Source organism: Myotis daubentonii, chromosome 18 (genome assembly GCF_963259705.1).
Source record: "Myotis daubentonii chromosome 18, mMyoDau2.1, whole genome shotgun sequence".
In the NCBI taxonomy this organism is placed as follows: Eukaryota; Metazoa; Chordata; class Mammalia; order Chiroptera; family Vespertilionidae; genus Myotis; species Myotis daubentonii.
Genome location: NC_081857.1, coordinates 35,429,218 through 35,456,543, shown reverse-complemented (window position 1 = coordinate 35,456,543; position 27,326 = coordinate 35,429,218). Strand labels below are relative to the sequence as shown.

The following is a 27,326-nucleotide window of genomic DNA, read 5'->3' as shown; positions in this document are numbered from 1 at the left end:
AGACCTGCATTCCGCCGTCATCACGGGCACTAAAGAGCACTCACAGGTGTTGGACAAAACCTACTCCTTCCTGTTTCCAGCTTGCTTATTTTTCTTGTCCAGAATTTCCTTGGAGCAAGTCCGCTCCAGCAGCCGCTGGTAATGTGCAATCCACTGGGATGGCAATCACCTCATTGTTTAGTTACCACCCCTGAAAGGAGGAAAAAAAGCAAGAAAGAAAGCAGAGCTCACACATACAGAAGAGGGTGGGGCTGCGTGATGATAATGAAAACCATTTGCTAGCGTTTCACTCCTTCCTTTGTGAACCAGCCGAGTGGCTGGCACCAGGCCTCTGTCTGCGAGGGAGCTGCACCTCCAAGGCCTTCCAGGCACCCGCTCCATCCTGCCCATCAGGAATGTCACCCTTTGTCCCCAGGAAGGAGGGGCCTTGACTGACCGCCCCAGCTCCCTCGTCCACAGCCACCAGGCCATCTCCAGCTCTCACCATCGGTCTCCCGCAGGTCACCACCCCTCCTGTGTGACGGTGCATTGACCTCGGTTCTTTCCCAGCTCTGCCTGAGCCAGCCTTCGGTTCACTGTGTGGGAAGGTCTCTCCTCTCTAGTCTGCATCCTATCCGCCTATCTGTGTCCAGGACTTGCAGCCCAGCTTTCTTTTGAACTGTTTCTACTTTTCTTTTTATTCCACAGACCTGATTTCCATATTCCTAAAATATAGATTCATACTTTTTTTAGGATAAGAAACAAAAATAAATAAAAATTTACAAGCAAAACGAACAAAAAAATTCCAACAAACAAAAACCCCCAGACCCCACAACAGGTAGAACAGTGTAGATTTGCCAAAGCATGTCTGTTTGGCTTGCACTGTCCCTGAGAGAGGAATCGCCTCCAAAGGCGCATGTTATAGTTATGGACAAGATCCCTCCTACCAGATGCTCTGTGCTCAGTAAGTCTGAGTGCCCCCCTCTCTGCCCACTTCTCAAATCTACCGCAGTATCTATACACGTCCTGTTCGGGTCCGTAGAGCATGGCGGCATTATCTCCATCAACACCACCTCCATCACCATGACTATGACCTCCACCCCCATCATTGCCTCACCATCACCACCACCACCATCTGCTCCCACACTTCCTCCCACCACCATCCTATCACTACCTGCTACCACCATCAACATGACCACTTGCACCATTTTACCATCACTGTTACCACTCCCACCTTCAATACCAACATCACCATTACTACCATCACCATCACCACCACCACCATCAAAGGATTAAAGAACTTCCTGGAGTCCAAGAACTGAGCACTGTTCTCCAAGACCTCCTCTAGGCTGTCAATAGAATCAGCAAGACTGGGAGTCACTTAGTTGCTTCCCGAGTAGGTAGGTGAATGGTTTAGGTCCATCTAATGCCCAACTGAACTGGATCTACTCACGAAAGCATTGCTCTCCTGTATATTCTATTACAGTATATCCAGAAACCATTCTTTTTATTTTATTTTCTTTCTCCTGATATATTTTTGAGTCAACTTTGTTTTCCCAGTAATGTAGACGTCAACATTATTCAGTTTAGACCTTGATACATTTACCTCCAAAGAGGAATGACTATCTCAAGGACATTATGTGTACACACACACACACACACACACACACACACACTCCAGAAGGTAAATGAGGAATTGTGGGCCTTGGTCCTCCAAAACGAGGCAGGTTCTTTTGTTTGCCTGATGCAATGAGTTAAGGATAAGTGCACAATGTTTGCCGATCACTTTTGCGTTTTTCTGCGTCTTCACCCCTGGAGACAAGTGGATCTGTGCTTAGGTCTGCAGGAAGGAACGCTCTCTCTCACCCCTCCCCTCAGCCTCTGCCTAGAGGACTGACTCCCTAGCAGTGATTGGCTCCCGCTTGAAAGAGGGGCGTTCCCTGAGAGTTAAAGGCCAGGCTCTCTCCTGGCCCTTCTGTCCCAGCAGGGAAAGGGACCCACCAGCTAGCTGGCCCAGGAGGCAGGCTTCTTCCTCAGCCACTTGTTCAGACTGAGTGGGGAGCTTCTTCCTGTAGGGCCATGAGGGTGAGGATGCCAACACTGGAAGTTTGAGCTTGAGCTTGGGGGAAAAAGGGCAGGGGTGGGATAGAAATCCCCAAGGAGCCCGCTTAGGCTGTCTGAGAGGTAGTGATTAGGATAGAAGTGCCTATACTTTAGGTGTAAAGTTCAATGTAATGTAATATGATGTGTTAAAATATGTTGAGTACTTCCCTAGAATCAACTGTGGGTTAGAAGTGAATGCAATTACGACCACTGATCACATTTATTGTGTTGTATGTGCCAGGTGCTATACTGAGGGCTTTCTATACTTCCTCCTTTAAAATACTTACTAAAATCTTCTGAGGTCAGTATCATCCCCATTTGATAGGTAAGGAACTTCAGCTTAGCATGCAGAGGGCAAGTGCAAAGCCACCCTGCCTAGGGGATAGGAGGATGGAAAAGCCCAGGTCCCCCACTCTCTGGTCTCTCCTCTTCACCTCGCTCTGATCTGCTCAAAATCTGGCCATGCAAAGGAGCAACGGCCGTGTTCTCTGGGTTTTGCATTCGAGGGTCCATTTCTGCTCCTGTGATATGGATAATGTATGGGCAGGATTCTGCATGTTTTCTATTCTTGAATTTACTCATTTCTTTTTAGAATCTAGTACTGATTTTCTCATTGTAATTGGCCTTGACTTCTCCACTTGTCTGTCACCAGACCCTCCTCGCTTACAACCTTGAGGGCAACCACAGACCATGCTCCCTCCTCACTGAGATACTCTCTCCACCCAGAAACAGCTTCTTGGAAGACCCACGGTTCTGGCAGAAATGCAGGCACAGAAGATAGATGCTGAGAATGTGGGGTTGTTTCTTACTGGGCAGTTTATAAACATAGGAATGTGGCGATTCCAGTGACTCTCCTATATTTTCTGGATAAGATTTGCTATTAATTGTGAGGCCATGGAGGGGGCTGGCGGGGGGGTGGGGGGAGGGCACAGGCAAGACATGATCTCCTCACTCTGGACTGGGGTGGGATTCTCTGTTGGTTGGCCTTTTGGGCGTGAAGACCAAGCCTGAGGCTGATGGAGCCAAGTGGGGTCTGTTAATGTTGCCATTCGTGGACATGCACTAGAAAACCACCTCATGCATTTACAGGAAAACATCGAATGTAATATCTTTGTTGAGTTTAATCAGAACCAGAGTAAAATTCCAGTTGCCAAGAATAGAAACTTACCCTAATGATTTCATTTTTAGCCCAAAATATACAGTGTTTTCTCTGCCTGCTCTGTTTGTCACTTTCTAAAACAAGAAATTACCCAGCGACGACTTTGGTTTGAGGGATGGGAGGGAAGTAATAAACACTGAGCAGCAAAGCAAAGCGATCGAGTGTCGAAGGACCTCGGTGGACGGGCATTCGGAAGCGAGTTCAGTTGGTGAATCATTGCCTTTATTTCCCAGGACCCTGTGAACCACTCAGTCAGGGTTCCCTCGTCCCGCCTGTGTGCTCTCGGCAGCGAGCACTTCAGAGGGGAGAAGTGAGTCAAAGGCAAGAAGAGGAGGTTGAGTTACTATCTCTGTATTTTTCAGGCAGACATAGTTGTTTTCATAGTTTCATCTTCTAGAAAATGGCCCTTTTCTAGAAGAACGAGAGTCTCAGGCTGTGACCTAGACAGAAGAGAAGCTGTTCGTTCTGACTTGTCAGATTGAGTCGAGGAAATGGTTTAGATTAGGAATCATGCTGCTCTGAGTGCAGCAGAATGGTGGTTTCCACTTTCAGATCTGGGGTGAAAACCTGGCCCTCCAGCCTACTGCCACCAGACGCTCTTTAAAAGAGACAGGGCCGCTGCCTTCTTTGAGCTTCTTAGGAATAGCGTGAGCAGGAAGGAACAAGTCATCAGAAGGCTCTCCACCAGGGAGCTCTGACTGTCACCTATAGGACAACAGTGACATTTTGGCAGACGCATCAGAAGGGCACACACTGGCCATGAATCATGTGGCTTGGCCCCTTCCCCCTGGGCACCACGGGAATCTGAGTAATGCTGGCACTGAGGAGGGCCCTGGCTCTGGGGCTAGCTCTGTTGCTCCCAATTAGGGACCAGCCTGGGGCTGAGCCCAGGTCAGGGACAGAGGAGAAACCGATCTCATTTCCGATCAGCTTGGAGCATGATGAGTGCTCGTGGCATGAATGGATGTGTCTCAAACAGATGGACTCAGACCAGCCCAACACCTGCAGGCACTAGGAGAGCTGAGTGAGCTAGGATTCGCCCTACCGTTAGGAAGCCTGATGTCATGGTGGAGGGAAAACGAAGATGTGGAGGGAGGAAGATGGACCTAGAGTACAAAGCAATTGAGAGAGGAGGGGAGTTGGAGAAAGAATAAGAACAGTAAATGAGGGGCGAGAGGGGGCAACAAAATGACAAAGAATGAGCAAGGAAAGGAGGGTGAAGAGAGAGACCCAAAGGGCAAAGGAGCAATAGGAAGAGAGGGGAGCAGCTGAGAGAGGAACCGGCGAAAGGAGGAAATGGAAGATAAAGGGAGAGGTTGGGAGCAGACCTTGAAGATGGCCTTGGCCTCAGCTTTAGGAAAGTGGAAGAAATCCTTGCACAGATCATAGTCTGTGCTGGTGAGATGTGACTCTGGGTTTCCCTAGAGAAACAGCCCGAGCAGCAGCTAAACAGCCACTAGCAACTCCCCCACAGAACCCAGATTTCATTGAACTGGCTTCTGGTAACCTTACCAGATAATCCTGCTGATATTTTCCAATTAGCAGTCTATTAGAATATGATTTTTACTGGAAACATTCCATTTGAGCCCAAACCCAGTGATAACATTGCTTGGCAGAGTGACACAGTGATTTCATTCCATAGGTTAGGACAAGGCCACATCCCAGGATACTACACAGCACGTTCAACACAAAAGTCCTTCATCCCAGACCCGCTGTGCTGGGTGTGCCAGACTGGCGCGCTTCAGATAAATGAGATTAAATGACCTCACTATTATCAGATTCAGAGAAAATGCCTTGGAAAGAAATGGCAAGTGAAAAGGATCAAAAGACAAGGGGGGGGGGAATTGGGGCTTCCCATTGATGCTCCGATCCAGCTGCAGTTCGTTAGAACGTAAGCTGTGTTCAGTCAAATCCTCTGTCATGAATAAAACCCCAAACCAAATCCAAACACAGATAAATGGTGATGTACTTGGATTTCACTTGGGGCCTGCATCATTGCTCCACCAGGTGCCATGCGTAAGTCTCGGGTGCAGGCCACGGCTCCATTCTGCCTGCGCCACTGCCATTTCCCTGTTCCTGCTGCCCAGCCAGTTAGTGCGTCCTTCTCTTCCTGGCGCCTCAAGCATTAACGGCAAACCAGGAAGGCGGGGCACCTGGAAACCACCCCCTAACAAAAAACGACCGGATGGATTAGGAATGTTACGGATGCAGGAAAGCTTTCACGGGGTGAGGGAGAAGAGCTGCTCTCCATCGTTCCGGGAGACGCAGTTGGGATGAATGAGCAGACCTGGGGTCTTCATCAACATGAGGTTGCTGAGAATATCCGGCAAAAGGGCCGCCTGCTGAGGTGGGATTTCCATCATGAGCCCTGTTCAGTGCGGGAGAATGGCCTCTCATAAAAGAGTACTAAACTAAAAGTCTATTCAATTATAAGCAACTAGGACAACTCAAAGGAGGAAGGGAGGCAGGAAAGGAAGAAGGAAAGGAGGGAGAGAGAGAAAATGCGTCATAGTGTCAACATGAGGGTGATTCTTCATGTTCCACAAAGTGAGCCTGGGAGGTGGAGAGCTGCAGACTCAAGTTACTCATCTGACTGCCTTCACTGAGGCTGGTACCACATATAACTGCTCATTCAGGAAGCCTCATCTTGGTAATATTAGAATGAAGCTAATTTTAAGTAGATGCATATGTTAAAGGCAGACACAGGGGGGAAAAGACTAAAAGGAAATACAGCAAATGTTAGCGGTACTTGAGTTAGAGGATTATGGGTAATTTTTGTTTATTCTTTATACTTTTCCATATTTTCTAAATTATTGCAATGATCCATGAATAGCTTTTATAATTAGAATAATGTATTTTAAAATACTTTGACAATATTATATCTAAAACTATTGAAATGTCCATAGATTTTACCTATTAATTCCACTTTTGAGACTTTATCCTAATAAAATAATCTGAAAAGGGGAAAAAGATACACTCATGATTTTTGTGTGTGTGGGTAAGTGATTTATAACTGCAAAAGCAGACGCCAAGTGTTCTTCAATAGTGGGATAGTTGTTAGTTACTTTGTGGAAATTCTTTTTCAGGAGCTTCTCTGTAGTCATTCAATATGAAAAACTGTGAAGACAACAGGAACAAGGAGACATGCTTGTGCTGTAGTGTGAAAGGAGGGAGAAGCAGGTTCGAGAAGACTGAAATCATTGCAGCCTAGGGAAATCACATGTGCATAGGAGCCAGGTCTGGAAGTAAATACTTAAAATGAAACCAGTTGTATTGAGTGTTAGAACTTCGGGTGATCGCCTCCTCTCCTTCATTTTCCAAGTGGTTCATAATGTTGTTATAATGTCTTTATAATGAAAGTAAAGTCCATAAACCTTTCCATATGTTCTTTCTGTAAACCCTTCAGGTTTCGGGCGATACCAGATACATTCCCACGTCAGTGTTCGCCCCATGGTGCCTAGTCTAAGCTGTTTCGTTCTGCAGCGGCTCAGTCAGTGTTGCTGACTAAGTCCCCAGGTTTACTCTGTGGCTTTTGGCGAGTGCAGGTAGCGGACATGCTCAACCTGTGAGCAGCCTCTTTGTTGTCTCAAGTTACAGATTTATCATGTTGAACAGAGAATTAGAAACTGCTGAACGGCTCAGATGTCTGTGGACACATTCCCTATATTGGGCAGTTCTTGGCCATGAATGTGAAGGGTTGAGGACTCAGATTCTCCTTTATCTGTTGTTGGCTGGGGCGGCTGCATACTCCAAAGCTCACATAAGGTTTGGATATAATGTCAGCTTCTGATTATCTGTTACATGGGAGGAAAGAATTGGAAACAAACCGCCAAGCTATTTGTAGTGCGTATCGTTTGGTTTTGTACACCCCAGTTTTGGGGCAAGAGCAGGAGGAGGAGCAGTGGGAGGAGGCGGAGGGGAACCACCAATGCGTACCTGCCACTTGCCCAGCGTTATACTAGGGCCTTTCACCGTGTGGCTCACTTACACTTATCAGATAGACAAGGGAACTGAGATGCGGAGATATGGTAACTTGTTGCAGGCCACACAGGCTAGGAAAAGGAATGATCTAGTCCCAAAGCACATACTGACAGATGGTCCACAAAGTGAAACAAATCACTTGCCATTAGTCTAGAACTGACTTTAATCACCAGGGGTTCTTTTACCACCCGTGGTTCTCAACTAGGAGTGATTTTGACCCCTGACACCACCCCAGGAGACACTTGGCAACATCTGGAGACATTTTTGCTGGGGGGTGCTACTGGCATCTTGTAGGTAGAGGCCATGGATGCTGCTAAACATCATATTGTGCACAGGACCACTTACCACAGTGAAGAATCATCTGGGCCAAACTGTTAATAGAGTTGAGGTGGAGAAAGCTTGCCATATCATAATAGAACCCAATGTAACTCACCCCACTAACTCCACTTCCTGTTCACTTATGATATTAAGTTTCCGTGGCTCTGAACAGTTCTCAAAGATATGAAGCATCTGAGGTGCTGTTTATTGGTCATATAATTAGGAACCACTGAGCATATGTAAATCAAATAAATGTGCATAAAATCTGGATGACAGTGCCAAGTTTAACTCTGAAATTTATGAGGGGAGTTCATAGTGAAATTGCCAGCAAGAAATTAACAACTCCCCAAGTGTTACCAATTGTGGCTAACCCTAATCTGTATTAAATTCTACGATGAATAGCTAAACATTCACGGAGTCTCACTCGGGATTCCCATATGTAAAATCGGAAACTTGGCTGTTCTCCGATGACAAGGTCAAATCACTAAGTTTTAACACTTCAGCTGTGTCTATAAGCAGAGTGTAAATTGCTTTAGTTTGCTGTGGCTGGCCTATTTGGAGGAGGAGTACACATTAATTTTGTTCCTTCTATGTCATCAAGACAGCCCCTGGAAAACCGGAGTTAATGAATTAGTCAATATTTTTGTGGTTCACCATAATTTTGAGGCATAGAATTATAACAGTATTTGAGAAAGACTCTTAGAAACTCTGCAAAACTGAAAAGGACTCAGGAATCATCTAATTTAGTCTTTAATCGATCAAGTGGTATTCATTGGATGACCTACGATGTGCCCAACACCACGCTCAGTACCGTAGGAAATACTAGGCAAGTATAAAGCATGAATTTTGCCTTCAAGTAATAAACAATATTGGAAAGAGATAAGACAAATGCACAGGAAATATTTAGTGAATAACTTGGGTTCTAAATTGTTTTGTATAGACTGTCAGCAATGACGGGGTTCAGGGAAGGTGTATCACATAAAATTGTTGATATTTGTTCACTTGTGTACCTGTCCATTATAATGACAGCTACCTGCGTGCGAGGACCTAGGCACTTTCTACTCTGTATCTGTCTTGGTGTCTAGGCAGAGCCTGGCCCGTGAAAGCCAACTAGTTAAATGTTCATTTAATAAGGGAATGAATGATCTCAATGGGTAATGGACCTGATCTTGGCCTTGAAGCCACAGGAATGTCTTGACCAACGTTTCCCACTCCTGGGATGTCCAAAGAGGTTTGGTAAAACAAGGGTTCCATGGCCAAATGGTTTTGGGAATTGCTGGGTTAGAAATAGCTCTCTCTAATCAGAGCTTCCCATATTCTAATACACACTGGGTCTAGAAGGACTCACTGACTTGGGGTCAAATTTATTTGCTCATGGAAACATATCTTACTAAATATTTGGTAACATAAATTTGACTTAAGATACTAAGAAATCCACGTTGAGAATAATTACTCTAACTATCCAAAGGAAATAGCTTCTTGAGTTGACTAATGCTTTGAAAACCAGTATGCCGGAGCTCACACAGTTATGATTTGGGGATCTTCTAGAAAGAGTTCAAAGGAAGTCCTGTCCTTTGGGGCCAGGCCTGTATGAAGGAAAGACCAGGACACTTTTTATGCCGCCCTAAGTAGCTTTTCTCAACGGCCTCTCTGTAGCTCTGGCTTAGAGAGTCCTACTTTGGCGTGAGGCCATGGCTTGAGCCTGGGACGCACATTTTTTAAAAATTTGGATGAGTCTTTTCTTAATATTCCCACTGGGCTTGTACTTTTATTTTTTAAATGTCTTTTGCCCTGAACTGCTCAACTGGGCTTGATAACTTCCCAGCAGGCTGCTGGCTGCAGAGCATGACCTGGGATAGTGGCTGTTTGTTTCTCTGTAAGTCTGCGCTTGCTTTGATTTGGGTGGGTTTCTTTCCATAGTTTCCCATTATGAGGATCACTTATGGGATCAAACCACTAAAAAGGCAAAAGCAAAATTGTGTTTCTTTGTTAAAAACGCTTTCCGTTTGAAATATATCTTTCAAATGTACAGTTATTTTTCCTTTTCTGATCAAACTTTGAAACAAGTCTTCCAGACCCCAAAGGGTTTTTATTAAAAGACAAAGCAGTTTAAAAATAATTGATGGTGGACTGGGGAGCTGAGTAACGTTCTATTACCATCAGGAGCAAATACAAGCAGACGGTGACACATTTTGTGAATGATTTCTGCTTCAACATTTGAGCCTGAGGATACAGTTGAGAAGGCAGAGCTAAATCCATTTTTGCAAGTAGCTTTGATTTTAAGATAAATTTGTAAAATGATTCCTAGCACATTGTGTCATGTTCTATCTCAACTCGTGGCCATGAATTTTGTACCTGTACTGGGACTGGGTGTGGGGGTGGGGGGGAGCACGGGTCCTGAGGATGGCATTACAGAAAGACCCCACCCAGTCCGTTATTGCAAATCGTTGGATGTGATTCCAACATTGAGGAATGAAGTTGTCAAATTCTATGGAAATGCGGCAGAATGAGGCAGGAGCAAAAGTCGAACTCACCAAGATGTGTCTACCAGTTACTATTGTGGGCGTATGGCACACCCTCCCCTTCAAGACAGGCCCTGTGACCCTAGTGGCTCAGGTGTCATCAGCTCTTTGGTCACATTTACTCTGCTGCTGTCCCCAGCGCTGGCTCTGCCTGCACAGGCCTGACAGGAGGTCTCTGTGCACTGCTCTGCTGTGGCTGCTCCTGTGTCCAGCGTTCTAATGAAACACGGAGACCATCTCTCAGAAAATGTACAAGCCCGTTGGGCACAATGCCTCTTGCAGATGATATGAACTGGGCTTAAGTCACATAATTTATGGCTAGTGCTTGGCAACTGTTCAACTGAATTCAACAAACATGTAATGAGCACCTGGGCCCCGCAGGTGCAGCATGCTGGGAAGTTAGGAGGAGAATAGGCTGGTCTGGGCGGGGTAATAAGAGAAGCACACACACAACGAACCCAAAACAGAATGAAAGTATACTATTGACTCACTTGCTTAGCAAATATATAGTGAGCACCTACTGTGTGTTAAGAGCCCTGTTCTAGATGTGGGGATACAGTAGTGAACAGAGTGGGGACGGGCTCTGCTCCCAGGGAGCTTAAATTCTGGTGGGGTGGACAGAAAACACAGAACAAATAAGCAACAAAAAGTCAGTTGGTGGTAAGGGCTGGAAAAAACAAAGCCTGGTGAGGGTTTGGGAATCGCAAGTTGAAGGAAGTGCTGGTTCGGTCAGGGAAGGTCTTTCCGATGAGGTGATGTTTATAAAGAGACCAGGGTGAAGTATGGGAGACAGCTCTGCAGAAACGGGGCCGAGGGTGGCCAGTGTAAAGGTCCTGAGGCAGGAGCACACTTGGCAGAAACATCGACCATGCCCCTGCGGAGGGGCGGGCAGATGATCGCCGCCGGAGAGAGTAGCAGAAGATGAGATCTGAGACGCAAACAGAGCCAGCTGTTGTAGAACGTTATGGATCCTGGCGAGGGCTTTATTCTAAAGGAGAAAGGAAGCCATGAGAAGGCGTTGAGCAGGAAAATGACACGTCTTGATATGTTTTTAAAGGAGCACCCTGGCTGAGCCACACAATGGAGAGCATGAGTGGAAGCAGGAAGAGTGGTTAGATCAGCGGTTCTCAACCTGTGGGTCGCGACCCCTTTGGCGGTTGAACGACCCTTTCACAAGGGGTCGCCTAAGACCATCCTGCATATCAGATACTTACATGACGATTCATAACAGTAGCAACATTACAGTTATGAAGTAGCAACGAAAATAATGTTATGGTTGGGTCACAACATGAGGAACTGTATTTAAAGGGCCAGAAGGTTGAGGACCACTGGGTTAGATGGTTCTTGTAATAACCTGGGTGAGAGGAGGGGGCGGTCTGGGCTAGGATGGCAGGGTAGAGGAGGTGAGAGGACATTGTAAGTGGGGTATGTGGAAGGAACAGGGAGATTAGGATTCCCGAAGTGATGTAGAGAAGTGGGGAAGGGGAGAATCAAGGATCCCCAAGGTTTCAGCATCCAGCTGGATGGAGGTGTGATTTGCTGAGATGGAGGGCACTGGGGAGGAAGCAGGTGTTAAGATCAGAATGACAAGTTTAGGTTTAGACATCTTAAATTTGAGCTCCTTAGACATACAAGTGGAGCGTTTGAGTAGGCAGTTAATACAGAAATTTGTAATCAAACGGAGAGGTCAAGGGCTACAGTTTGGAAATATCTCGCTTTGGAACTCATCTGGATAAGGAGCCTGCAGAACTAGGTCACCGAGGTTTATTATGAGATTCAATTTCTGACCTTCATTCTTCTGCAGATGAAATTAAACAAGTCTCCCCTCTCTGAGACCCCCCTAACCGCCGCTGTGCCTTCCCTGGTAAGTCTCTGGAAGGTTCCTGAAAGCAGACACTCTGTCTTATTTAGCTCCCTACCCCTCACATGGCCGCGCATGCACCTGTCACATCATCGCCCACAAACCACGGCTGAATTGGAATGCCACCTACTATGCTCCCAGGGCTGTGCTGCGTGCTGTGATGTTGCGAGTGGGATCAGGAACCAGTGGGGAGTTAGTCTCATCATACATCAACCAGCAGAGAAACTGAGGGACCATCTATCAGGAAAAAGACTCACAGGCGGCAAGGGCCCCAGGGTCCAGTCTTGTCTCTGTTACTCGGGGACGTCACCCCATCTCTGGTTTCAGTCTCCTCATCTGTCCAATGGTCTGGACCGATTATCTCTAAGATTCCTTCCGGATCCCTGCCTCACCAAAGGAAGCATTACTTGTAGGGTTAGCTGGGAAGAGATCTAAGACCTGCTGAGGGCGGGGGGACTTGAGTTCGCCCTGATATTCCTTTCACACTCACATCTACCTCAGGGAAATTCAGAAAAGAAGACAATTGATATCTGCTCATTTGCCTACTTTTTTCATATATTTAAAAGAAAATTAAATATACATATTTATTTCAATGAATCTATATATTTCATTTTCATATGACTAGTGATAGCTAAGATTCATCAAATATTTTGTATATGCCAGTGGATATGAAGTGGATGATCTCACTTCATGCTCATGCTAGCGCTATGAGTACAGTTGTTTTCTTGCACAGAGGACGAAACTGAGGCCATATATGTTTGCCTTGCTGAATGTCAAAAACCAACCAACCAACAAACAGATACACTCTAACAGTGTTTTACCCAAATTACATCATTTTAACCTAGAAAATCTCAAAGAGTGTCATACAACTGAGATTAAACTTTTATATCTTAGAGCAATTGAAATAGTTTATTACCTAACTAGCATTTTAAGGCAAATTTTTCTCAATGGATATTGTGTGTGTGTGTGTGTATATATAATTTCCCCATAACCTCAAGATTTATTTATAACTAATGGAATATTTTGGGGGGATTGAGTGTAATTTTCTCAAACAAGTATGCAAAATTCCAGATATTCTATTGTGTTTTTTTCCAATCCAGGGATAGCTAATGCTAACTCAGGGATAACTAATGTTAACATTTAGGGCACACCCTTCTAGAATTTACTTTAGTTTTCTAAAGGATCTTATTTTGACACAGGCCTGGCCCCTCGGAGCGTGTGATGGAGAAGGGGAGGTCTTTCTCGTGCCCAGTAGGTAAAAATGGAGTTTGGCCTGGCAGCGAGGAGGTGGAGTCACGGCTCTTGTAATTTTCCAATGGGATGGCACTTGCCTGGAGCCACCATCTGTTTGCAGGGCAGCTCTGAGTGCTGGGCATCTGATTTCAATAAGCCCGGAGAGCGGTCCTGGCCTATAGCACATTAGCAGCAGGCACAGCTGCTCTGTATCCACACCCCACAAGCCCACGGAGAGTTGGTCTCGTGGCGCCGTGGTCCCGCGTGACAACAGGAGACAGTGGTTGCTGTTGGACCCTGTCCAGTCCTGCAGAGGTCAGCTCTTGACCCAGAGCCTCCTGGAGCGTAGAGGCCAGGCTGGTATTGTTCTTTATGATTCGTTGTGTTGTCTCAATTAGAAAAAAGAAATCTATGGAAGTCTGGATGCAGAATTCTCAAGTCTGGAATTCCTCCCACATATGGAAAACAAGACTCACTCACGGAAACAATGCCACTGTGTTTGTCACCCACGGACTCGGGGATGCGACCACAGAGAATAATTGGCGCGTCCTCCCAGCGCTCTTCGCCTGGGACTGATAAAGAGCCATCCCCGAGCCCAGCCGCGGTCAGACCCCAGTCCTGCGACTCGGGCAGCAAGTGGCGCTCACTGTCTAACGGCAAACACAGCCCCGCCACTGGCAGCAGGCCCGTGCTCACTGCCATTTTGGCTACTTATCAGCAATAAGATATTTCATTTCACAATATTTAGACAATGAACACAAGAACATAAACAAGTTAATTATTTCAATGTTAATAAGGAAAATATCCCTTCATCTCCAGACCACATGCGTTTATTTCAGTGGAGTGAGTGGGTCACCCTGGGCTGCTGGCCCTCGCAGGCCTTGTTAAGTGGGCAGCACTAGACTTCACCTTGCCCTCCTCCAACCTCTGGCCCTCCTCTGGCCCCCCCAGTGCTGCCTTCCCCCTCCTCTGGGCTTTCCATCCTCTGCCGGGGCTCCCTCCCAGGACCCCCTGGGAGCTCCCCAGGGTCGGGCTGCAGCTGGGCCGCATGGAGCCCTTGTGTGAATTAGCAGAACGGACCCTTTTCTCAGGCAGCGTCAGCTCTGTGCCAGGGGGATGGTGTGGTGAGCAGAGAGAGCCCGGACTCACCCCCTCGGCTAGAAGCTCTGTGCAGGATACAACCTGTACCACTGCCACGGAGACTGACTGCCCACAGTGCCCTCCCGATGACTGGACGGGGCTGGCTGTGGACGGGGCTGACTCGCAGTGCCCGGCCCGGCCCCTGAATTGTTGCACAGGCCCGGAGGGTCCGCAGGTACCCCTGGGCTCCCAGGCGGTGTCAGCAACGGAACGGGGAGGGGATGTGACATCTCTGCAGGGCAGCCGGGCGCCCGTCTTCATGTCCACCCAGCTTTTGTCTGCGGAGCTGTGGGTGGCTCACCCTGTGCCAGCCTCTTTCCCACACCTGTCATCTCCGGCCGCCCCCTCGCCTTTGTCTCCTCTGCTCTCTAATCACACCGCACCTGCACACAGCAAGCACTCCACTCCCCGCCTCCACACCCGCAGCCCACCTGCTGGCCTCTCCCCGCCCGCACACACCCCTTTGGGGAGCCCTTCTCCCCAGCCCTGCGCTCCTCCCCAGCACCCTGAGAAGTGGATTCCAGTCCAGGTGTGAGAAGCTGGTGATGCCACCCTGATCGCTCCTGAGTTCGCGTTTAAGGGAAGCCTCCTGGAGACTCACTGTCACCAGGTGGCGGTGCCTAGAGTGGTGCCCTGGGCAGAGAATGTCGGGGAGCTTCACGGGACCCCCTAAATCAGTCCCCGTGTGTTCATGCCTGGCTGTCACCGAGAAGCCTGGTCGGAAGACTGACTGGTGTCACCCAGCTTTCAAATCCAGTAAGTGGTTGAGCTTCTGTCGCCCAGGGGGTGCCTTCCCCAGCCAGGACAGCTAGTCCTGATCTGGAATAGTCCCAGCGCTTGCCCAGGAGCCGGGAGATGGTCAGAGGGAAAGGAATACGTCTGTTGATCTAGAGCAGTGATGCCGAACCTATGACACGCCTGTCAGAGGTGACACACGGACTCATTTTTTTGGTTGATTTTTCTTTGTTAAATGGCATTTAAATATATAAAATAAATATCAAAAAATAAGTCTTTGTTTTACTATGGTTGCAAATATCAAAAAATTTCTATATGTGACACGGCACCAGAGTTAAGTTAGGGTTTTTCAAAATGCTGACACGCCGAGCTCAAAAGGTTCGCCATCCTTGCTCTAGAGCGCTCAGCTTCTCTTCCCAGCCAGACCCCATGGCTGCTCTGTGCCTTTAAGATTCCCCATCTCACCGCCCTGCCTGACTGCCTCATGGTGCCCTGTCCCCTGTCCAGTCACTGCTTGTTCCCCCACATTCTGTGTGCACAGCAGACACCACACACGCACACACGCGCACACACACACACAGGTGTTTCCTGGAAACAAAGATGCTTCCATTGCACAACCCTCCCTCTGGGATGCCCACCCCCCCCCCTTCCTTCCTGCCCATCTTGGTAAAAACTCAAAACTCACTTTTCTGTTTGGCAAATCTCTTCAGAGAGCCGGGATTCAGTGGGAGCGCAAGGTCAGTGGAATCCATTGTTTTTAAACTTGATCAAATCGTATATATTGTGAGCTCTGCCCTCCACTCACCTGCTGCTTCCTGAGCCTAGACACAGACTGGGGAAACCGGCGGTGGGGCCAGCTCCTAATCTGGTGCCCTCGGCTGGGCTCGCGGCCCTGGTTCCTGTGCCCGGGCAGCTGAGTTATATTAAGGAAGAACAGTGTCGGCCTGGCAGCCTCTGCCAGGCCCCGAATTCCTGAGGGGTCACAGCCTGACTTGAGATCGGCCTGGCCGAGTGTCTCCCGCAGCGCTGGGCAGGCGTGGGCGGTTGATAAATATCGTTCAATGGCAAGGGGTGACGAAGACCCCCAAGAAAGGGCTCTTTCTTAGTTGCTCGCTACTAACTTGCCGGGATGTTCCGGATCCTGGGAGGAGCCAGGGGACCCAGGGTCTGAAATAAACAGCCCCAAGGCCTAAGGCCCTTGCTGACAGTGCCTTCCTGGGAATAGGTTCTTGATCGAGTTTCTGCAGGAAACTAGGCCTGGGCTTAAAGCAGGGTCTGGGCTGTCCACAGCTAGGAAGCAGGTGGAGTACATGCAGCCTGGTAGTGTTGGTAATTGCCTCTCCCAAGGCAGGGGCTGAAGGGGAGAGTAGGCCTGCTTTGTGGCATCTGCTGCTTTCTGGGGTGTAAGTACTCCCACTGTGGCCAACTGCAAGCTACCAGTGTGACCTCATGAGTGTGGAGAGAAGAGACGTTCCCAGTGGAGCAGGAGCGAGCCCACATGAGCTGCAACATTGCCTGGGATGAGAAGGGAGGACTTCCTTTATCTTTGAAGCATCTCACCTTCTCCTCCTGTCGACCTTTCAGATCTCAGATGTACCATGCCTTCCTCCAGGAAGCCTTCCCTGCCTGCCTGATATGCCCTCTCAGACAGCATACAGTGCATGGCTCTCTCAGGGCCCTGATCGGAGCGGGACCTCCCCTTCCTTTGCGTGGTTCTTGGTCGCTGTCTTCCTGACCAGTCTGCAAGCCCGTGCGGGAGGGAACTGTATATGGTTTTTGTCCACCTGTCTCACCAGTGCCTAGCACAGCTCCTGCCACAAAGCTGGTGCTTGAGAAATAGCTGATGAGTAAAGTAGAAGGAAAGAAAAAATGGGGGGGGGGGGGAGAGAGAGAGAGAGAGAGAGAGAGAGAGAGAGAGAGAGAAGGGAAGGAGGGAGGAAAGAAAAAAAGAAAAGAAAAGAAAAGAAAAGAAAAGAAAAGAAAAGAAAAGAAAAGAAAAGAAAAGAAAAGAAAAGAAAAGGGAGAAAGAAAGACAAACCTGAGCCGGGCTTTGCTGCTAACTCTGATTTTAGATAAGGCACTTCATCCACTGGTCTTCTTTCTTTATTTCCCCCTCTCCCCATCATATATTTAAAATCTTCCCCATGCAGGATTTCTCACAATTCTCTCGATGCTGGGATTCTATGGATCTTTGAGTCAGAATGGTTGTGCAGGTCTTGAATATTTGCAGCTGCCTCAGCAATGTCTCTATTTTTGTGTGTGTGGTGTGTTTGTGGTTACGTGTGTGTGTGTGTGTGTGCGCGTGTGGTGGAGGGTAGACGGGGCAGTCAGAAGAAGCCTGCAGAAGGGGGAGAAGTACATTTTATAATGAAAGCCCTTCATTCCCTTTTCATGTCCGAGGCTCCCAGGTCCTAGAAGAATCCTCCCGACCCTGCGGTATTAGGTCCATCCCAGTGATTCTTTGCCTGAAAGGCTAAAGGCTTTCTTGGAATTAAAATGCAAGTAAAAAGGGCTAATCAGCTTGTAGGTCCCTTGCAGGCAGGTCTGAGTCATAAATGTCCTAAATGCAGCTAATGCCCAGGGCAGCGCAGGGCAGTGAGAACTCAGTAAAAACTACGGAATAGTTCGCCTTCAGACAAACCTCACTTTGGCAGTAAGTACTGGTTCTAATTAAGAACTTTGGTGGGACCCAACGTTCCTCCATTTTTATGTGTTTACTTAGGGACATATGGGCAGACACAGCTTCAGAACACTTTATAAGTTTGGTAGCTTTGATCACAAATGAGACAACCCTGCAATTACTTCTCCCTGAGTCCAGCCAAGCTAGAGGGCTCTTGTCTCTGGCGTTTCTTTCCTATCCCGGTCCAGCTCTTTTTGGCCAGGCCAATGGCAAAAGCAAAGTTATGGGCCCCCTTCCCTTGTGCAGCATAAGTTCATGCCAGAGACCATGGCTTTGTCGCTTTTGTGACCACTATGAGAGGGGAAGCCACCTCCAGGCCCTGGTAAGAAAGGAAAGGAGCCCTGGCCTGTGCAAAGCATGACATTGACTTTGCATGTGACGAAGCCACGTGGAAGCAGCGTGGAGAGAATCCCAGACATCTGTGCGAGTGAGTTTTAGCTGCCTGAGAACGCCCTGTGACGGGAACAGACCCTGGAGGCGGGGGAGAGCTGTCTCGGCCTCAGTCCTGGGTCAGTGCTCAGGAACCCGGGTTCAACCTGTCTGTGCAGAAGCTGTTGACCTGTGTAAGAACTAGCAGGGGAAGATGGGTTGTGCCAATGCCAGCAATAATGACCAGAACACTCAACATTTTGAGGCTTATGTGCCTGGTGTAATGTACCCATTTTATAAGCATTATTCTATTTAATCATCACAGCCGCCTTATTATTACCCCCAACGTATAGGTGCCTTAACTGAGTTATCCCACAAATGAGCAGTAAATCACAGTGATAATGTGACATTGAACCTGTGTCTTCCTTGTCTAGAGATTTCCTCCCAATGTCTTAAACCCCATTTCCCTTTCCTCTCACTTTCCAAGGACCTCATACTTTAAAATATCCCCTTGAGTCATTGACTGATGTTTGAAAGTTTACTCCAAGGTTTTATTAATATAATGAGGACAGCTGCCATTTGTTGAATGACTTTTATGTGCCAGGTACTATGCGGCTACATATATTCTCTCATTTAACCACTACTTTGTGAGGATGTATTACTATTACTCCGATTTTACAGTTCAGGAAACTGAGCATCAGGGGGAGTTTATATAATGTATTTAAAGTCCCACAGTCAGTAGGAAGGAAGGCCCAAGGCCAGCCTTTGCTTGCTCTGTTGCCTGTGAGTGGTCCACAGCCTTCTGACCGAATTCAAAGAAGTCGCCTCTGGGATCAGCAGCAGCCGAGCATGATCGGCCATGCATTGCTTATGAATGAAGGGTCAGAGGTCACTTTTTGATGGCGTAGAAGTTTGACGGCATCAAACTTCTGTGTACCAAGCAGAGGACCTAATGATCAAAGCGGGCCCGGTGGCAAGTTGGCAGGCAGGCTTCATGAACAGAAAGTCACAGGGGCATGTCAGCAGCTCTCTGAGGAAGCAGAGAAGGGATGGTCAGCTCGAGGTGTGACTTCCGAGGCTGTGTGATGGACAGCCTCATCACCTCAGCCCTACGAGGCACGCAGGGCCCAGGCAGCTCTGAGAAGGCGCCTGCGGGAAAAATCTGTATTTTCATGGACTGAGTCAGGGCTAAATTAAACATTAGGGTAATCCACCACATCTGAATTTCATCGCCATTATATCATTCTTCAGACCTTGTAAATGTTTATAATGATATTTTTGGTAGGTTGGAGTAAGCCGTCTACATCTGAGGTATATTACTTTAAATCTACATTTATAGACTAATAAAATGAGGTATTGGCCAGCTCGTCTCCTATAGTCATATCCTCATGAGTATCCAGGCAGCAAAATGAACCAGGGTTATGAGTAAGTGTCCTGAGGTAGCCCTGAGGGCACAAACCCTAAACTATCCATACCGTGTCATTTGTAGGAGGTGTGGGGATGACCAGACCCGTGTGTCTGGGACCAGGCATTCCCCTCTCAAGAGAGGCTCAATGATCTGCATCTCCTGGAAATTTGAGGCCTGGGGAAAAGGAGCCATGGCCCTCACCGCCCCCCCCCCCACCCCCATCAGTCTCGCTCAAGAACTGGACATCAACATCCTTACTGTGAGGTGGCACTGGGGGCTGACCTGGGATGGGCTGAGCATGAACTATGCATTATCACAGGTGGCATTACAAGAATTACTTTTTAAACGGAAGCAAAGGACCAGTGTTTGACACTGGATCAGAGTGTCTGGAATCAAGACTCTCTTGGAGCCATGATTTTCCTACTTATCTCACATAGACCCAACTCAACAGGTCTGTTCAGGACAGTCTCTGCCTGGCCTTCCTAGGGGCCCTGGTCCCTCGCTCACTCCTGGGAAACGATGGTGAAAGACCTCCCCAGTTCCTTCCCCAGGAACTACCGTGAGCCCCTCGGGATGAGCTGACTCAGAGATTCTCCCCTGGAGGTGGCTGCTCTTCCCTCCCAGGCCCCGCCCTCCCTCTATTCGGAACCAATGGCAACTCATCTCTCTTTCCTGACTCCTCTGTTCAATCACACATCTTGGGCCTCTGAGTCCTCCAGCTTTGCTCTTTATACCGAATATTAAAGTCCACAGCTGGCTCTAATCTACAAGGCGGCCGGCCCCCCAGGTACGTTCATGCTTGTGAGGAAGCTGCACATCCAAAGTCCTGCCCCTTTGGGGCCAGCTTAGCCGTAGGGGCGGGGACTCCAGAAACTTGCAATGCAACCCATGGCACGCCTCCTCCAGGAAGCCTTCCCCGCAATGCTGCATCCCACTAATCTCCTTTCCTAACCTCTGTAGTTTCTTTGCACCATACTTATCAACAATCCATTCGTTCAGCACACACTCACTGAGCTCCCACTATGTGATGAAGTACTTGGTGAACACAGAAGATCCCGCCCTCATTCTAACACAAGAAAACAAATAATAGAATGAAGTACTAAGCAATAAATGAAGTTGGGTAAGGGAACAGAGTCTACTGGTGGCAGGGTTTGGTGCGGGTGGGAACAGACATTTTCAACTAGGGGGTCATCTGAGCAGACCTAGTGGTGAAGCAGATCTGTGGGTAGGAGTGTCCTAAACAGAGGAAACAGCATATGCAAGTCCCAGAGATAGTCACAAGATCGGCGTGTTGAAGACAGAGCAAGAAGGTCAGCGTGGCTGCCACAGAGCAGGCAGGCAGGATGCAGACTGTTGGAGAGGGTGTCTGCGCCAAATCATATAAAGGTAGGGCTTCTCTACCTCAACCCTGCTGATATTTTGAGCCAATTCTTTGTTGAGCGAGGGTGGGTGGGTGGTTATAGCCCTGTGCATTGCAGAATGTTAAACTGCATCCCTGGACTCCACTCATTAGATGCCAGCATCACCACCACTACTACCCCCCACCCCACCCCCGCGCACACACACACTGTGACAATCAAAAATGTCTCCAGCTGTTGCAAATGTCCCCTGGAGGGGGGGACGGGGGGGGGGGGGAAGAATTCACTCCTGGTTAAGAACCACTGAACTAAGTCCATGATAAAAATTTGGATTTTACTCTATGTGTAATGGAAAGCTGTTGGAGGGTTGAGCGCTGGGAAATAATGTGACATGACTTACAGCTCTAGAAGGGCACTCCGACAGCTGTTGGGTTAAAAGGCTGTGAGGGAACAAGGATGGAGGCGGTGGGACCCAGGAGGAGGTTCCTGTAGTCGTCGGGTGAGAGGGGATACTGGTTTGGACTAAGAAGCAGTTGTGGGCCCTGGCCAGCTTGGCTCAGTGGATAGAGCGTCAGCCTGCGGACCGAAGGGTCCCAGGTTCGATTCCGGTCAAAGGCACATACTTGGGTTGCGGGCTCGATCCCCAGAGGGGGGTGTGCAAAGAGGCAGCCGATCAATGATTCTCTCTCATCATTGATATTTCTCTCTCTCTCTCCTCCCTTCCTCTCTGAAATCAATAAAGAAAATATATTTTAAAAAAAGAAGAAGCAGTCGTGGGATGGGGAGAAGTGACTGGATTCAGAATTTCGTATGAAGCCACCAGAACTTGCCGGTGGTTTGGCTATGAAAGGTGATGAGGAAGGCAGAATCAGGGATGCTTTCTAGATCTGGGGTCAGAACAACTGAGGGAATAATGACGTCATTGAGACTGAACTGAGACGTGAAGAATAGTTTGGGGGTCAAAAATCCTACATTTGAGATGCCCATTAAACATCCACGTGGCCATGGACATTTGGATGGAGATCTTAGAAGTTGTAGGTCGTGTTTAATGCCTGGGGAGCATGAAATCATCTACGAAGAGTGATACAGGAAAGAAAGGATCCTGGAGCGGCTCCAGGGCACCCCACTATTTCGAGGTCCGGGGAAGAAGAAGCTAGCAAAGGTGGTGGCAGAGGAGGCCAGTGAGAAAGGGGCATAAGGAGAGCTCCATGTCCCCAAGGCATCCTGGCCCCGTCACTCCATCTGCCTGAGCCTGTCCTCAGCCAGGTCGCCACGCAATCGGGGAGCTCCTTGGGCATTTGTTTGTGTTCAGCATCACCAACCACTCAAACACCAGGATCTAAGCAACCGGGAGACTTCACAGACGTCACCTTGTTTAACCCTGACACTTACAAGTGCTATTAGTCCCATTTTATAGCTGAGGAAACTGACAACCAGAAAGTTGTTGTACCTCACCCCCCATCCCTCCCGGGCCTGGCACCCTGGGAGTCTGATTCCATGTTCAGGCTCTTTCCATGGTGTCCTTGGCCAGGGGCCCATGCAATGCCTACCACAGGCCTCCTGCCCGGGAGGGGCAGGCAGGAGCGTGGAGCGCTCGTGTAGGGCAAGTGACTCTTAAGGTCCCTCAGCCACCACGGTCCAGCATTGGCACCTGGAATCTGACGCTCCTCACCTGGCGCTCTCACATCTTACCCCTTGTCTATGGCCAAGGTGTTTCCCCAGCCCTCAGACCATGGTCAATGCAGCAGCCCATTCAGCAGGCAGGGGCAATATTATTAGTCTTATTTTATAGATTAAGAAACAGGCTCAGAGGGGTTCTGTGACTTGCCCACATTACACAGCGAGCAGAAGGCTGAGCCAGAAATAAATCCCTGCTTTCCTGAATTGCAGCATTACTGTGTCGAAATAAAGAACCCATCCCTGACTTAACCGTTATCCTGTCTTACACACAACTTTCCCAATCCATAAAAGAAATAAGCTTCAGACAGGTTTGTGGACTTTTCCCAAGCCCAAGCATGGCCAGTCCAACTTCTGTCCATAATCATTTAAGAAGCTGAAATGACTAGAGTTGAACATTTAAAATTTTAAGATTACTTTTTTTGTTTTTTGCTTAATCATAAAGGTGCTTTTCAAAAGAACCTTTGAAACATATTTGTCGCTTTGCTAAGTCCTTCACTTTCTGACATGCCCGGTTCTTTCTCAGAAAAAATGAAAAACAACAATGCTTAAAAGCCCCACCCCCAAATGTTTTCTTCCATCTCTAAGATACAGAGAGAGATGCTGACACCCGGCCATGAAATCTGGAGTCAGGTTTTGGTGTGTGACCTCCTCACCAAGGAAAAGGAAAACATTGTTAAAGGTTCACACTTTCCCCATCCAAGGGCAGACACGACACCCTTGAACCCAGACAAAAAGAAGGTAATTTGTTTCATGCCTAGGAGACATCCTTGGCGGTGTGTCATGTCCGGGACAATGGATTCCATTTGTCATTATGAGTTTCAGAAAGGGTGGACATACACTTTCCATCCCCCCCCCCCCTTTTTGGGCACAGAAAAACTAAGTTGGCATTTGCTTTTCCCTTCAAAACAAAACAAACCAAAAAAAACCCCAAAACCACCAAGGTGCAACAGTGATGAATTCAAATAGCCTCTTGGCTTCTTTGCTTGCCGTCCACTCAGGTTCAATACAGTCCCCTGAGCGGAGGGGAGGGGACTGGGTGTGATGTGACACACGTCTCTCTTCGGCTGTAAATGTTACTGGAAAGGTGCAACTGGCCTGATGACAGTGTTACAGGGAACAGTGGCCTGAGCGGTGGCAAGGAGAAAGGGATACTCAGATGAAAATGACACTAGAAATAAATCTGTTTTCTCCCCTTCCCTTCCCTCCCCTCACCCCCCACTGCCCGGTAACCTCAAATAGCTGCCATAGCTGCCTAGCTGGTACTTTGGTTGGGACTGGAATTCAGCATTTGAGGAGATGTCACTAATAATCCTCTCTGAGTCCCGGTGGTGAGCATGGGGCCCAGTGGGAGGGTGTTTCACAAGGGGAGAGTTGGAATGAGCCCCAGGGGAGCATGGGAAATGCAGAGGGGAGAAGGGGAAGCTTTCTTGTTAAAAAAGAAGCTGGGGGCGGGGGTGGGGGGGGTGGGATTGTCACTGCTGATCTGCCTGCAGGGGCTGCAATAGCAGGGCTCTCAGGAAAAGGGGACAGGTCACCTTTGTGTCACTCTTTCGCACACCCTCCCCTGGGAAGGGAAGGTTGGGCCTGGGGTCAGTGATGGGCTGCCCCTAAGTTAGGATTAGGGTTTGGTTTCCCTGAAGGTGTCAGCTCCAGTGTCCACACCAGGAGCCTAAAGCTGTTTATAGGAGGGGAGACGCTTAAACGGCCCCCTCCCCCGCCCCCCACGCTGTAGCCGCCTGGAGCCTCCCTCATGAGAAAATGGTAGGCTCTCTGCTCTGGGCAGGGAGTGCTTAAGAATTTGACAATGTCAACACTTTAATGGCATCTTAGCCCTGCTGTCCTTACAAAAATATACTGAGGGGAAGGGATGCGATTTGTGGGGACAGAAGCTCCTCCCAGAGCGACTGCACCCACAGGAGGGCCAACACAGTTATCCCCTCCAGCGGCGGGAGGAGGATGTCTTGTGCCCCTTGGACAACTGCGGTCACGGTCGTGTCTGGGGGCCAGAATCACAGGAAGATGGCTCTGCAAGAACGAAGTGGGAGGAAGATGACATGGAAGGTGGGGACAAAGGCCAGATATGATTATTGTTTTCTTGCTGGGTTTGCCAGAGAACATCAAACCGCAGGGATGAAAGCGGGTAGGGAAGTCATGGTGGTGATGAAGTTGCGTTGTCCTAAAGAAGATAGAGAGGAGAAGGAGGACAAGGCAGAGGGGAGGACAGATGAGGACAGCAGCTCTCACTGACTGGGGGCCTCCTTGGTGGCAGGCAAAGTACCGGCCACACTGCACACTTTGGTCTGTGACTCCACACGCCAGCCCTGCGAGGGGTCATCATTCTGACCTTATACACTGAGGCTTAGAGAACTTGTTGCCCAAGGTCAGACAACTGGGAGCCACAGAGCTGGCACTTAACCCCGGCCTCTGAGCTATGCCTTTTCCTAAGCCATGCTGTCATCCATACCAGTAGCTTGTAAGCTTTTTTTTTTTAACCACGACTCACAGTGAAAAAATACATTTCCATCATGATCCAGTTTGCACATGTATATGTGTAACATATATACAACTGAAACAAGTTTCATGAATACTTTCCCTTGCTGCATGCAATACCCACTAATTGCTGAAAATCGTACTCTGCTCTCTTTCATTTAGAGAGAGAGAGGGAGAGACCAGTAAATTGATTCCACATCTCCATATGGGTCTTTGAACAACATTTTCCTTTCCTCTGGCCTCTGACAGTCGATTTGAAATGTTTTCAACCCCCTGCTTGATCTTGTTGGATGCCGGGCAGCATCTTTGCTTCTGAGGCATGTTGCTAATTGTGCACTCTGGACCGTCCCTCTGGTCAGGGGCCATCATCAATCAAATATTTCAGAAATTACAAATATCTGACAGAGACGCTCGCTTGGAAAAGAGTCAGTCCAGGAAGCCATCCAGAAAACATACCCGCTGATCTCAGGCCCCGACTAGTAATATTTTAGGCGGTTGATGCATGCTTTCGCAAAAGCAGCTATTCTCTCTGTTTCCAGAACCTAAAGGTCCCCTCTGTTCTGATGGGGCAACGCACAGTCACCATCTAACACTAAATGCCAAAGGACAAGAAGAACGCAAGGGGTGGTGGGAGACCTACCAACTCACCACCAACGGTAGGGCTGTCTTTCTCAGTTTTTGGTGATCATGCTTGCTTTTCGGGGGTGTGCGTGCACCTCCACCCTGCTCGCAGATTTGGGGGGTGATGTGGTTTCGACAGCGAGGGGCAGTGCCAGGCTTGGCTGAATCAGATGTAGGTCATGGAAAGTGAAGCCCAGATCAGGTGGCTGGGCGTGCGCCGGCCCTGATGAGCCGCGGCCACGGTGACTTCACTGAGAGCAATGTGCACACTAATTGAGAAAACATGTTCCTGTGATGGCCTCATGCAAAAATCCAGTTACGAATTCTTTTTTTTTAATTCCTAAGAATTCCTTGAATATTTGCCGTGCGTGTCTATACAGCCTCCCGGAGTACTTTTCCTTCTTACTGAGAGGAGCTGTGTTTTTCTGCTGAGGCCCAGGTCGGATTTTTAAAGGGGTAGGATTCTGACAAGTGGGCACAAGGACACAGACCTTGGGAGGAGCAGGGAGAGGGCTGGAGAGGAGAAAGGTCACCTATACCTTCTGTCCGTTTCCTGGGGCAGGAAAAAGCAGTCGAACTCAGGCACTTGCTCCATCAGCCTCTGGGCTTAGTAAGGGCTTTCCAGCGCCCTCTCACTCACCCTCACCACTGACCTCTGACACTGACCTTATGGTTCCCTTTTATAGATGAGGAAACTGAGGCTCAGAGGGATTACGGAATAAACTGATAAAATCTGTCTGATTTGGGGCCGGGCTCCTTCTATTAAATCTACTCGCCCGCGGGACGGCCCCTCCCCCAGGAAGCCTTCCTGGAGGGCGCCTCATCATTGAGGCCTCTCCCTTCTCTGAGGTCTTATGGCCACACAGTCAGCACCTCTTCGGCTGGCTCCCCTGATACGGCTCTCAATTGCTCCGAGTCTAGACGAGACGGTAAAAAAACCTGCTGACAGGTTCTGTTGGCGCTACACGGATGTTTTGAAAGTGAAGAAATTATACATTCAACCTCAGAGTCTTGACTTTTCTCGAAAGGTTGGAAGATCTGGCCACACTGGATTTATAACAGTGCAAAGCAAAGGGGACGCACGGCCTGTCCCCTTTCCATGGGCCATGCCATTTGTAGTTCACTGCACCCCACCAGCCTGTGGCCTTACCTCACTCACATGCCCTGACCAGCCCCTAACGCTATTTTAATTTCGGCTCCACAGCAAGCTCCTTGAGCAGGATCATGATTTACATTTGTCATGACTGCCCTGGTTAGCACCGTGATAGAGATGCTAATTGGGAGGAGGGGAGTCAATCCAGCAGCCTGATAGCTGGTGGACCTCCCTCCCCAGTGGGGTGGGCTGTCCCCCCTTTGGCCACAGGGATATGCAATTCAGCAACAGCTGCCCGGGGCTGCTCACCTTGGCATGGAGAGCGCAGACGCCCTGCTCTCGTAGAAAAGCTCACAGCCTCCTTCTTCCTTCTCCTGGAAATTCCATAAGACACAGAAAGTCCTACAGACACCAGTTGCTGGAGGAGGAGGAGCTGTTATGCGGGTAAGGAACCAAACACTCTGGATGCTGCCAGGACAAATGGCCCTCCTCGAGAAGTGCCTTATTTAGAGAGCGTTGCATAACGTTTCTGAAGTACGAGTCTGAGGGGAAGCTGCCTCGGAAAGAAAACCGCCGGAACGTAGCCACGGGTCGCC

At 48.6% G+C, this 27,326-nt stretch overlaps 1 protein-coding gene across 2 annotated transcripts in view; it reads right to left on the bottom strand.

The window, feature by feature from the left end:
• Positions 1-27,326, bottom strand: part of NGF (nerve growth factor) — a 49,200-nt gene that overhangs the window by 16,104 nt on the left and 5,770 nt on the right. Inside the window, exon 1 of one of the 2 annotated variants that reach the window (XM_059673338.1) lies at positions 15,717-15,741. The exons of the other annotated variant lie outside the window; for it this stretch is intronic. The gene's annotated coding sequence lies outside the window, so the exon portion shown is untranslated. Of the gene's footprint in view, positions 1-15,716; positions 15,742-27,326 lie in introns of those variants that run through there. 2 annotated transcript variants of the gene reach the window in all.